The sequence below is a fragment of the Streptopelia decaocto genome (assembly GCF_964273445.1).
Source record: "Streptopelia decaocto genome assembly, chromosome: 2".
In the NCBI taxonomy this organism is placed as follows: Eukaryota; Metazoa; Chordata; class Aves; order Columbiformes; family Columbidae; genus Streptopelia; species Streptopelia decaocto.
This window is the reverse complement of record NC_138655.1, coordinates 11604974-11618145: the sequence shown is the minus strand read 5'-3', so window position 1 is coordinate 11618145 and position 13172 is coordinate 11604974.

Below are 13172 nucleotides of genomic sequence, written 5' to 3'. Positions count from 1 at the left end.
GCCCTGTCCGTCATCCCACCCTCCGACTGCCCTGATAAACCCCGCCGATTACGTTAATGGAAAAATCACATCAAAGTTCTGCCAGTGCTTTTGCTTTCCTGTGCTTTGCACCCCTTCTTTTAGAAAAATAAATGCTTGGAGGTCACCCTCGCCTGATTAAATCACAGGAACATACAGTGTCTGTTTTCAAAATTCTGTGACTACTAATTAATTTATGTCATCAAACAATTATTTTCTACCTCATTAGCCCATGAAATGTGAAGATTGTGTCAGCACTTTTGCTGGCAGTTTTATGCTCATTAGTTTGTAACCTTGACCAAAAAGAGGGAGAGAAGGAGGGAGAGAGTGCTGTTCAACAACTTGCAATGTGTTTTTGAAGCCACAGGTGCTGCTAACTGGAGTTACTTTCACATTCCCCTTGGTGCTAGATTACTGAAGTACCACGACATGGAAATGCCTTTTAGTCATGATTTGATGACTAACATATCATGAAGGGGAAGAGTGGGGAAGCAGAGGAAAGAACAGTGCACACAGACCACAACAGAGTGTCATCATGTGCTCCTCCTGGCCTTTTTTCTCACCCTGAACAGCAGAACTCACACAAGGTATTTGGGTCAGGTGATGGGGCTTTCACTTCTCAGATTACATGACAAGGATGTGAAACAACTCTTCGCATGGGAAATTATGGGACACCAGTCAGGGTAGCAAGTAGAAGAGGAAAAGAAGGTACACTTGAGCTACATGTCCCAGCAAGGTCTTGCTAACAACCATATACTTCCAAGGAAGTTTCCCGCATTAACTATATACAAGAAGAGCAGTCTTGGTGATCAGTTAAATGTTCATGAGTAGGAGTCGAAACTCCTTTATCCTTGACTGTTTGCTGACTTTCAGTGTGTTAGTTGCTCACCTCATTTATTTTTTCATGTTTTCCTCCCCAGTTTTTACTTTACTTAATCTGTGTTAAGATGTTTCTTAACATTTTCATTTTGAAGACACATTGTTCAGCAGTAACACTGGTCTTCTAGTCAGCGCAGTGCAGAATTTTGCATGGAAAATGGTTTAAATAGAAAACATTTTTCAAAAAGCATCTGTGAGGGATATTTGTTTATTAAGGAAATCAAAACAGTTGGGCCAGGACACAATTTTTCTTCTTCCTGCTGTACACGGGACCAGCTGTTTGAATCTGAGTTGCCATTACCCCATTTAAGATTATTTTTTTTACTAGACTGAATCTTTTCACTGTTCAGGAGCCCTCAGTCATGGAAGAGAAAGCCTACGTAAGAAACGAAAACTAAAACACAGCGTATACAAACTACATTTCTTATTGATGATCTCAGATCAAATGCAGGGCTGATACCTCTGTCAAGAGAGTTTTTCCAGTCTCAGCTATAAAGCCGCAGGTGACCTGGGCTGGTGCTGGTGACTGTCCTGCTTCAAGGAGAAGATGACTTCCAGAGTCCCCCTGCAACAAAGCTTTTATGGTTATATAAATGTCTAAGCAGTACTGACATGGCATTTCACCATTCTTCATTCCATTTGCTGTTTTGGTTTACCCTGATTTGGAACAAAAATAAATACTGGTGTAATAGAATTCCCGGAGAGCAGAATTTCTGAGCTTGTAACAGAATTACTCAGGTTGTAAACAGGAATTTGACTTGTTCTTAACTACTTCTTAATGGTCATGCCCAGTGGCTAATAATTCCAGTGAACATCGTGATCTGAGGGGAAAGGTCAGGAGTTCAAGGTAGCAGATGAAGCCCCAGGAGAGCTGCCTGTGCCACAAGCTGGCAGATTTACTCATGCTTTACTTATAGCCTGTGCCCCTCAAAAATGAAAAAAGAGGGTAGCCAAATAGCATAATTAAATGCCTAAGGTCAGTGATACGAACACTCTTCACCATGACACTAAAAGACACTGGAAGATCTTCAGTTAAATGAAATTTCTTCCAAATATTCATCGAAGGCAAAGCACTACAGAAAGGTTTCCAGTGCATAAGCCAATTATTAAAGCTCAGGACATTCTGGACATGTCTGTTCTTAGGAAGAAAAAGACCATTTTTTGCCAATGGGTTTTTGGACATTTCCATTCTATTTAAGTTCTCCCATCTTTTTGTCCTAAAATAAGTGTCAAACAAATACAAGTTCTGAGGTTTGATGACTGGTGAAGAATAGAATGGACAGAGTAAAAAAAATAATTCTGAAGTTGAAATATCAAGTTTTCTTAATTAGCTATGCAGGAAATTCCCCATTTTAGTAGCTTAAGATCTAAAGGGATGTGAAACTCAGCAGTTTCAGTTCACAGAACGTAATGAAAACATTCTTAGATTTTAATTTGCATGGGGTCACATTTACAAAGCTTCTCTAGAGTTTCATATTCAAAGAAATTAGATATTCAGGTGTCAAAACCAGTGTAAAATATTGGCTCCACTTAACCTAGTGGTAACTTTGAAACTCTTTGTTTCATTGGCCGCTATTTGCTGAAACTGGTGAATTCACATTGGTGAATTTCCCTGCAAGTCTTTTGATGTTACTGCTGAAATGTCAAATGATCCACCTCATACGGAAGTCCAATAGACTTTTAACTATAGTTAAATTAATAGTTAAAACAAGGAATAAAACTGTTCCTGGTAAAAAAAAAAGACATAAAATCTAAAGGACTGTAAGAGAGAATTATACCATGTCTCTACATTTTATGAGTTTGCTCATTAAGCTCTACAGCAGAGATAAACTTCTCTATTAAATTCTATTGTAGGACTTTAAAGAAAATCTATATTATTATATCACACTGGTGGTGGAATGTTCATGGTAAGATCAGGAGACGTTGTGCTAAGTACTATATAAGCACACAGCCTGGAAGTTAGACTTAGCAAAAAAAATCTCACCCTATTTAAAACATTTGAATATCTGAATTTTTAACTCAGCTATACAATGTTCATATTTGTCTTTAGCACTGATATTATCAAAACCCATGCTTTTATAAAAAACATGTACTTTAAAAAAATTATATGCTCATGTGTTTTTTAAAGCAGTTTTACCTTCTTGTGATTTATTGCCCTCTCGAATTGATGTAAATATCCAATAACATGTCACATACTCTTTTACAGGAAGAAAATTCACCTTGGGGCTGACAGTATGCCTAACCAATATCATTCCAAAGAACATCTTTGGTGGCATGATAAAAACATCTGAACATATGAAGTTAAAAAATCAGTATCTCTTTGACCACAGTACAGTGTCACTTCTACAGCAGGTGTTTTCTTCTTGTGGAAAAACAGGCCCTTTTCTTAAGCAGTGGTATGCTTTTAAGAATCTGTGGGTGCTATATTAAAAGCCCACAGGCTGGCTTTTCTGTTTCTTCCATAAATATTTATTTCCAGTAAATAGGCAGAATTACCCAGAGTCCCCAAATAGTAATGGCAAACTAATGAGTCTTGGCAGAGACTGATGTCTTCAGCTCTGGAAAAACAGCCAGCATGAAAGGGAGATCCCCTTGTCTTAAATTATGAAAAACAAGAGACTTAACAAGATTGGTGTCCCCTCCCCCACCATGTCCTATGCTCTCCCTCCAACTCATTTAGTAAAAATGTGGTAAAAAATAAAAGAAGAAGTTCTGTTTTCTACCAAAAGACTTTGAATCTACTTCAATCCTCCTTCCTGTGTGTATTTTCTGATGTTTCTTCTGAGCTTTGTACTTCCTGAACCACAAAAGTGCCTACACATTCGGTTTCCTGTCATTAAGATGTGAATGTAACCTTTTACATAATTTGAGTAATCAGACCTCTAATGGCCCAAATTTCTCTCGCGCACCAGATCTATCATGCTATTATTATTCAGATGCTGTTGAGTTTAACCCATGTAACTAGCATAAGAGTCAGGCCTAAAGAGCCCAGGTGAACCAGCCTACATAAGTTATGCTGTTTATAGCTATTCTTACTTCCGACACACATCTGAATGCATGTGATGTGGTTTGGGGTGAGGAGATAAGTACGCAGCATGACGTCCCTGTTGGAGGAATATAATTTTAAGTTTATTGCTATGACCGATTTTTTCCCCTTCGTCTGTGAATTTACCAAAAGGCGCTCCAACCCATGAGAATTGTTTCAAGGCTGGATCCACACAAAAAGAAAGCTGAATTACACAACTGCTCTAAATGAATGGGGCTGGAGGTGGAAAATGTTTCTCTCTGTGTCTTCCTACTGCACATGTAATGAGATTTACTGTGTCAGGTTGGTCTGTGGGACATGAAATGACAAGAGCAGTGATCAGTGCTTGCTCTAATTCTGAGGCTACCACCCACCAGATGCGCAGAGATAAACAAGATCTCACCAACTGCAGTTGTTTACTTTGGAGATATGACTTTCATGGGTACAAAGCAGCATAGCTCTGCTTGCTTCAGTAGAGTTATGGCACTTCAGTATGAGAGTCAGTTTGCAACCAGAGATGCACGGTTCAAGGAGAAGGCCTGATCATGACCTCCTCTTCCCACTCTCTTTCTTCTATCACTTGTTCAAGGAACAGGTTTACTCAGGGTGTCCTAGGATGGTGCGGCTCTGGACTCCAACCCTTATATACTGGAAAATCAGCAGGAAAATGCTAGGTAGTATTCCAGTATATCTATATCTACCATGGTTCTTTCAAAAGAATTATCATCTCATTAAATTCTGAAACACTAAAATTATATCTTCCAACACACTTTACCGAGCAACAGGAAAAATTAAGCACCGATTACCATCTACATTTTATCTACTCACTCACCTGCAGTATGGGATCTTTGTAAGCAGGTAGAATATCATTAGGGATTTTTATCTTTTTATTTAATGGTGGTGAAGGACAGGTGAGCAGATATTGCTAATGAAGATGTTTAATGCCTGTTATTCAAGGCATTTGGAGAGATCACATAAATAGGTCCTATCATGCACAGAAACACTCTCCACTGCACAAGCAAAGAACAGTGATGTGGTACCAGATGTGAGCTGTGACAAGGGTGAGCAGGGATGTCACTCCACTGTGGCATTTGCGTTTCAGTGCTTGCTGGAGTGTTCGGATGAAGGATGTTGTTGGAATTGCTTAGTTGAATATGGATATGGAGTATTCAGATGAAGGATGTTGTTGGAATTGCTTAGTTGGATATGTTATATAGATACACCTATAGATGCAGTGGATGCTAATGGGATTCAACAGATTCTCTCATCTTTCAAAAATTAAGTCATTTCGTCAGCTGCAGCAGCTAGACTTCCACCAGAAAGCTTTGGGACCTTTGCTCTGCCAACAATGAAGGAGAAATACATTCTCAAACAATATCTACTGGCTGTTCACAGTGTCTTTGTAGAAGGGAACTTCACTAACAGAACGGGTAGCATATTGCACCAGACAGTGGCCAGAACTACAGGGAAAAGAGTTTATCTAACTCATGCAAATGAGTGTGCTTTTATAAGTTTTCCTGCTTCGCAGTGAGACACAGAAGACTTAAAAATCTTTCACACATAAGTAAAATAGTGAATCACCCTACAGCATTGCAGTGTTGAGAACATCTGCCCGTGATGTGGAAATTCCAGGTTGGAGGCCCTACTCTAACTGGTTCAAAGCAGAAACTTAAATTTCCTTCTCATCTACTTCAGGTGAGCACTTTAGCCACTGAATAATTTCTCTAGTGTAACAAATGTTTTTTTTAAATAAAGTTGGAGAAGTCCTGAAAAGATACTTGAAAAAGACATGTCTCAGAAAAGCTTCATAGTTTGAGTACACATCTAAGACAGAAATAAAGCAAATTTACGTTCTGTTTTGAAGTAGGTAGAGCAGGAAATTGGACTGGACTTCAGGTTTAAGGGGTACATGTTGTTTCCCAATGGAAGTCATAGAAAGGTTTCAGCTACAATGAATCATCACATTTTACAGGGATAGAGAAAACAAACTACCAAACAAAAAACCAAATGTCTACCACTTCCTTGGAAGAAATCCAGTCAGTTCTAGTATGTGCCTGATCTACACAGTCTGCTAAATACTGTGGACATATTTCTATTGACCTAAAAAAATACTTCAGATCAGGCTCAGGTTAATCAAATATGATTATTACAAGAGGATTTCACACAGGAAGAGACAGAGAGTGGAAAGAAACACGTGAACCTTAAAATGAGGTAACATGGTCAGTCACTTGGACCACACTCAAGGCAGGAAATATGCATTAGGTGTGGAGAAAATAGAGATCACTGGACTCCAGAGTACACTACTCTAAAATTCCCAAACATTCTGAAAATGGTTTAACTTTGAGTCATCATGTTCCAGCTCTTGAAAAGGAATGAATAGTAGATGATGAGGAATAAAATGAATGGTTTCTTTGCCTCAAAACTATCCCATCCTTCTCTCACAGTGAAGGCATGCATGACTAACAACATAAAAGAGATGAGAGTTTAATGTGTAACAAGGAAGAGGAGCATTTGAAAAGCTAACCTTTCACATAGATTGGGCATGACATTGGAAAGCTCAATGCACTTCATTCATCAAAGTTGATAGCAAGATAAATACTCATAACTGACTCTTCCAATAAAAGTATTTCCTTTTTATTCACAGTGGGCAAGGGCATTACAGAGGAATCTCTCCAGCCTTATCCTTCATATTTGTGGTCAGAGCAGCTTTTGCCTTCTGTTTCAGTGGATTGAGGACAAGGTCTACTGAGTCAACTTTATGGCTCTTGAGTCCATGAGAGTGCAGAGCCTAACCATTGGGCTCTCCAAATCAGGTAGTAAAAGCTGGTTTATTCATGAGAAAAATCAAACGAATAGTCAAATATGAGAAACAGGTCAACCATGAAAGTTCTGAGACATTGGTCCAAAAGAAAGCCTGAGAATGGAGAAATACCAAAAGCTTGGGAACACTTCAAAGATAGCTTGCAAGGCTCAGCATTGCTGTTGCCAAAAGCACTGATTCATTGAAGGTAAAATGATTTGAGAAAGCATTTCCAGACATATTTGCATTGTTTTGCTATCAGTTCAAGCCAGTTTCATGCCAGTTCTCAGGCTTCGGCTTTCCAGCCTTACAAAGCAGGCAATCCTTAACTTCCATTCATTACAAAAGTGTCACATGGAGAAGGAGCTGGAGGGGTCAAGGACCATTCTGGCTTTTGCAGACAGCCGAGAAAGAGTGACATTCCCCAAAGTACTCACAAGTCAGGTGCTTATAGATACTTCACAAATGAAGACAAAACTTACGTCATTAAAAGTGAACTGGGTTCAGCCAACTGAAGAACTCTACAACTGACTTTTACTTAAATCATTGTACGATATAATGAAACTTAAGTTTTTCTTACATCATAAACATTGATCATAAAAATTGAAAAATACACTTTTGGTTAATAACAAAGAGAAAGCTTTATGAAAATTCCATTAAGGATTGTAATTTTTGTTTCAGCTTGCTACTGTTTCCCAAGGAGTCTAAAGTCTTACTAGACCAAAGCATCAAGAAATTTCAATAAAGAACTAATAGGAATGCAATACTAGCAGTGCACCAGTCCCATGTTACCAATGTAGAGAGACAGAAACAGCAGAGTTTAAGGGACCAGCATCAGTTCATACCAGAAGCTTGTGACAGAACAGAAAACTCTACCCATTTCCTGAGTCAGAGACTCGTGTTTCACCCTCAAGACCAGCATTCTTCCCTGTAGATACTTTCCCCTTATCTCCTGAGACTTGGATATGTTTCAGTGGACAGAATTACATTTTTATTGTTCTGCTTTTTCAGATACTCTCCACGAAACAAGATGACCATGTGTTGGAGGAAGGGTCACATTGCCTAATTAAGTGAATAGCAGAACTTTTAGTGATTTCAGTGATGCTATATCACAAACTCAATATTTCCAGGAAACTCGTTTTGCAAAATGTGTGAAGAAATAATTTCTCCCCTTCGGCTCAATTTTCTACTCAATACCTTGAAGGAAAGCAGTGTTTTATTATAGACCATATCCAGATTCCAGAAGGAAAATAGAAACAGATCACACATTTGAATTTGGGATTGTTATTCCGATGAGACTGTTACCACTGGACCAGGCAAGGGGAAGGTTTGAGTGGATGGGGGCTATCAAACTTAAATGTGGGAGAGTTTTACTGAAAAAGGCTGAAATTTACTTCAAGCTCATGGAGTACTGATTTATATCGGGGTAGAGCTATGTCCTGGCTCTGGATGTCTCCCAGGAAGAACAGGGTGTTTAAAAGGACACAGCTCCCACAAAAGCAAGGATGATAAAGTCATAGCATCCCCATCTTCTCATCTCCTCCCAAAAGGTGTGCAGTATATTTTATGCAACCATAAAAGCAATTCCTATGGAGCTAAACAGGTATCCTAGTCTCAACAGGTTTGCAAACACATTAATTAGAAGACACAAACTGCCGTCCTAATGCAAACATGTGTGTCTATGTATGTTGGCACTATGTGTACTCACAGGACTGGATTTTCCCTAGGTGTCCTCTAGCCAACAGAACAGGAGACCTTCACCCAGACAGAGGGACAGAGCTTCAGGGTGCCCCACACTCCCCTCAGGGGCTGCTCATTTCCACTGATGATAAAAGGTGTGTACATTGACTTGTAAAAGGAAGTGTCACCATTACCTACAGTTCAGTTTTATGAGCAACCCCATCATAGCATAAAACTGATTTGCAAAAGAGAGAGGTGGTTCAGAGTTTTTTTGGTGGAATGACACAACATTATGGCCTGTATAAATAATGACTTAATGCTTTCCATCCTCAGGCAGCAGTAAAATTATTTTAAACTCTGAAAAACACTGAAAACAAAACCCACCATATGAAGTCACAAATAGAAGGGCTTGCATACAAACAGGACCATTCCCTTTGCATAAATTCTGGAAAGCCAGGTTAATTTAGACTGAATTCACCACTTTGCAAGCAGCTAACACAGAGAATGCAAAGCGGGATGAAAACAACAGTGCTTGCCCAATTGTCAGCTGTTGAAGAGCCCTAACCAATGGATCAATAGAAAGCAATAACTTGGTATATGTATAGGGAAATCACTCCAGAAAATCCTCCATGTTTTGGATTTGTTTTGTGAGATGGGAGTCTTGTTCTGTAGCCACCCTTATTGATTCCCTCTTCTCCTCATGCTTATGCAAGTACCCACACCTGTAAACTAGGCATTAAATGCCAAGAACTCCTTTACTGGACACATTCAAGTGAAAGAATAAAAACCTTTAAAAGAAAAAAACCATATTTTGCTCTTTCCCACACTCCACTCCTGATTTCAAGGCAAGGCCGTGGATAGATAACTTTGACCTATACTTGTGTTGCTGCAAGTTTCTTTGACATATTAGTTCGTTTTCTCTCTGTCTTTGTTTCAGTGGTGTGTTGTGTAATGTGAGCAAGCGCAAAGCCAACTATGCACTAGCAGGAAAGCTGGAGTACTCTGATTTTTGGCATGATGTGATATACTATGAGCTAGCTTTTAAATATCTGACAGTGAGTCCTTGGGATGGGCAGCCGTATGGTAGAGACCAGTGCCCTGAATAACTTAACTCACAGTGCATAGCTGGGACCAAACTGTGACTTCATTCATCCCCTGAGCACGTGTGCTCGGTGCAGGGAGCATTTGAGACTCGCTCGAGTGCTTGTCCTGTACTCAAGGGCAGCACCACACTCTGCCCATGGCACATGCTGCAGACCTGAGGCAGGTCGCTCCACACAGAAAGACAGTGTGCCACACGGACATTAGAAATGATTGACAGATGACAAGGACTTAATTGTATCTTCACCCTGTTCCACAAACATACACCCCACTCTGTCACCTGGGCACTGAAAGCTAAGTGCTGGAAATATTAAAAAAAAAAAAATCAAAACTAAGGAAAAAAAACACACCTATTGACTCTGTTGGCCAATCACATGTATCAGCGATAGTACCCCAAAGTTGTAATGTTGTTGTTTTCTAACCAGACACCTTCAGCTTTGCTCCCATCTGTTCACTTCATCTCCACTGTGACCCCACTGCCTTGGGCTCAGCCCTGTCCTCAGTTACAGACTGAAAGGCTATGAGGAAGGAAAAGCTTATGACCCCATTTCCTACATAGGGGAAAAAATGTATTGAAGGGCATTTACCAGCCTAAACAAACCAGCCTAGCAGACAGCTGTGAAAATCTCACTGTGTGTTTCTCTGCATCATTAAAAGTCGAGATGTCAGTTCCTCATCAATAACAGGGACCAGCAGGATTTCCTTACTTTCCAGAAACCTTGCGAGGAGCCCAGAGGCTGTGGTAAAAGGGCATCTTAAATGACAGATTGACCTATTGTCTCTAGTGGGAAGAGCATGGGACAATTCTGAGCCATAGGGTTTGTTTCTCAGCTGATTTACTGTGTTTCTATTAATGCAGTTCTGCTGAGGTACTTGGTATGACTCAACCAACCAGCTGTGAAACAAAGCTCAGTTCCATGGAATTTGACCAGCTACCTTTCCACTGAGTCTGGGATAACAGGCACTGCACTCTGGGTGATGTTTCAGGTCACACCTTTTCCTTCTTGTGTCAAGGAACAGTCCTGCACAGAAAGGACTGTAGAAAACAGAGACCAGGTGTGTTGTTTTACATGGCATGTGAAGAGAAGGCCTCCTGAAGCCAAAAGCTGGCAATGCTTTCCAAACAAAGGCTAATGTACCTGCTGCAAGGTTCCCATCTCATCAGACACCTGGTCCTGGACTATGGCATTCTCCATGAAACCAAAAGGCCTCATGCAGCTGTAGCTCCTGCCCAACTGAGTCCCCAAAAGCACATGTGCTGTCAAGGACATGGGCCACTCAAGCACAGCAGCTGTCCCAGCTCTGGATGACTACATACACCTTTCCCTTCCTAGCTGAAGGGAAAGGAACTGAGTCAGACAGTGTTTATACAGCTGCAGCCCCACTGTACCAAAAGAGATAGCTTAGTGCAACCCACTTCAAAATTTGGTCAAGTCCATTTCATCCTTCCAAATGCATATTGCAACACAGTCATCATTAGTAGAGCTTTAGTCATCAGATCACAACTGAGAATGGAACTGAATTACAGTCAGAGGTTCACTGCTTAGCATTTTAAATGCTCCACAGCCAGCATCTAGCCTGATGTGCAGGCTCTATTTTTTTAGAAAGTTTTGCAACCTTATTTAACATGGGGAAGTTCTGTCAGTTCCTGCAGGGATTCCTGATGATCTCTGCTTGTCACTGGCAGAGCCCTGTGTAACTGCATTAGTCTTGTTTGCTTTTCAATTAGTTGTCAGTCTGCAACCAACAGAAACCTTGAAAGAATTGATTGAAAGCCTTACAGTCAAACAGTATCAATATGGAACCAAGGAGGAGGTATTTTAATTCAAAACCCGCAGAAATAGAGATCAGAATGGGAAAAAAATCCAACACTGCAAGTAAAAGGTAATCGAAAAGGATGTTAAACTTTGATAGATGGATTCAAGCAACGGGATCTATGGTTGAAGCTTACATTTCTTTCCTGCCAGAAGGCAGAAGGGTTAACTCAACTATTAGAAATACCAATGGGGTGGTGCATACAGTAACTAATTTTGCATTTCTTAAGAGAAAAGAGACTTCCCAATATAAATGTTATTTTAAAAAGTATTAAAAAATAATAAATGATATGATAAAGTCTTTATTAATAGTCAACAAGAGACAGACTCAAGGCAAAAAACTTGCATTCATTCCCCCCTCACTGCTGTAGAGTGACAGTCTTTAAGGGTGTTACACAACCACCCTATGAGGAAGAAAAGAAAGACTATTCCTCATTTTATTCACTCACAGAAGTGACTCCCTTTCAGAGAGGGTGAAGCTGTATGACATAGCTCTTGGTCTTCTGTCTCCCAAAATCATCCCTCTTGTTCTTTGCCAGATCTGGTGATCATCAGACTCTTTCCTGAACCAATTCAGCTCCCAAAATCAGCAGAGAAGTAATCCTGAAAAAAATAAGTGTGAATATTTTTCTGCTGGTTTTGTGAGTTGAACTGTCTCACCCAAATGTCAATTGAGCACCAAAGTGTACAAAGAGAAGAGTAAAGCTTCACATGCAGGAAATTGAGTTAAAAAAGAGGGAATGGGTCTTATATCTTCTGGCAGCAATGAGCTGCTGGATCAGCTCAGCTGTAATAAGTCAATAACTTCACTAAGAGAGAGGGAACTGGATCTGGTTCGTGCCCTCAACATGCAGCCTTTCCACATTTCATATTAGTTATGGCCAGGGCTTAACCTCTCATGGTCTGAGAAGGATGTTTTATGGTTTGAGACTGGAGGTTTTGACTGGTAGCTGGAAGATTAATAGGCAGTATTACTTCATATGTGCAGGAAGACATGTGCCTGAAGATCCTGCACAGCCCTGAGCAGAAGGGAAGTATGCATTTCTGAGAAGCAAATGTAGTCAAACACTGAAGCTTACTTAACTCACTTACTTACTTACTTACTCAGTAGCTATTTATGTTCAGTGGCTATTTTACACCCTAGAGAGAAAGGAGACCTTTTGTAAAATCCTCAGTTCCTTCATTAAGGTGTTGGTGACTCTGAGGGTGTGATTAGCAGTTTTATTGGCACAAGTGACATGACAGCAAACAAGCAGCCAGACTCTTAATTTGACTTTTCCAAAGTAAAGAACATTATCATGTAATGACACCCAAAGGAAATCACGTGGAAAACCAAGCACATCCCGAAGTCAAGCAAAGCTAAGAGGAAACTGCGCTTCACAATCCCACTGTTTAACCTAATAAAATTTGGGAAAACCTTATCAAATTGTTTCAAGTACTCTTAAAATCTTACAAAGCAGGAAAAAAAAAAGACATGACCCAGTGTTATTCATTCAATTCACCTTTAAAAAACTAAATCAGTGGAATGCATTTTCTCTGCACAAAACTGCACATTAAAGAGGTCGTTTCAGTTTTCCTCACTTTACCCGGCTTATGTCTTGGAGCCTGGTTTTCTAGCCTTTTATATCATGCCTGTAGCATAACAGCACTTGGTAACAACATTGTGTGCACTGTGTAACTACAATCATTAGCCCTTTCAATTAAGTCACAATGGCTTTAGAAGAGAAACTTGCTTTCTTCACTGCTTTCTATGATGTTTCCTCCTAGTTTTTGCATCAAAATAGCTGTACATTGCAGCTTCAAAATTGCTGGTCTTCTGCCCTTTCAGACTTCCTTTTCCTGTTCTGCAATACTG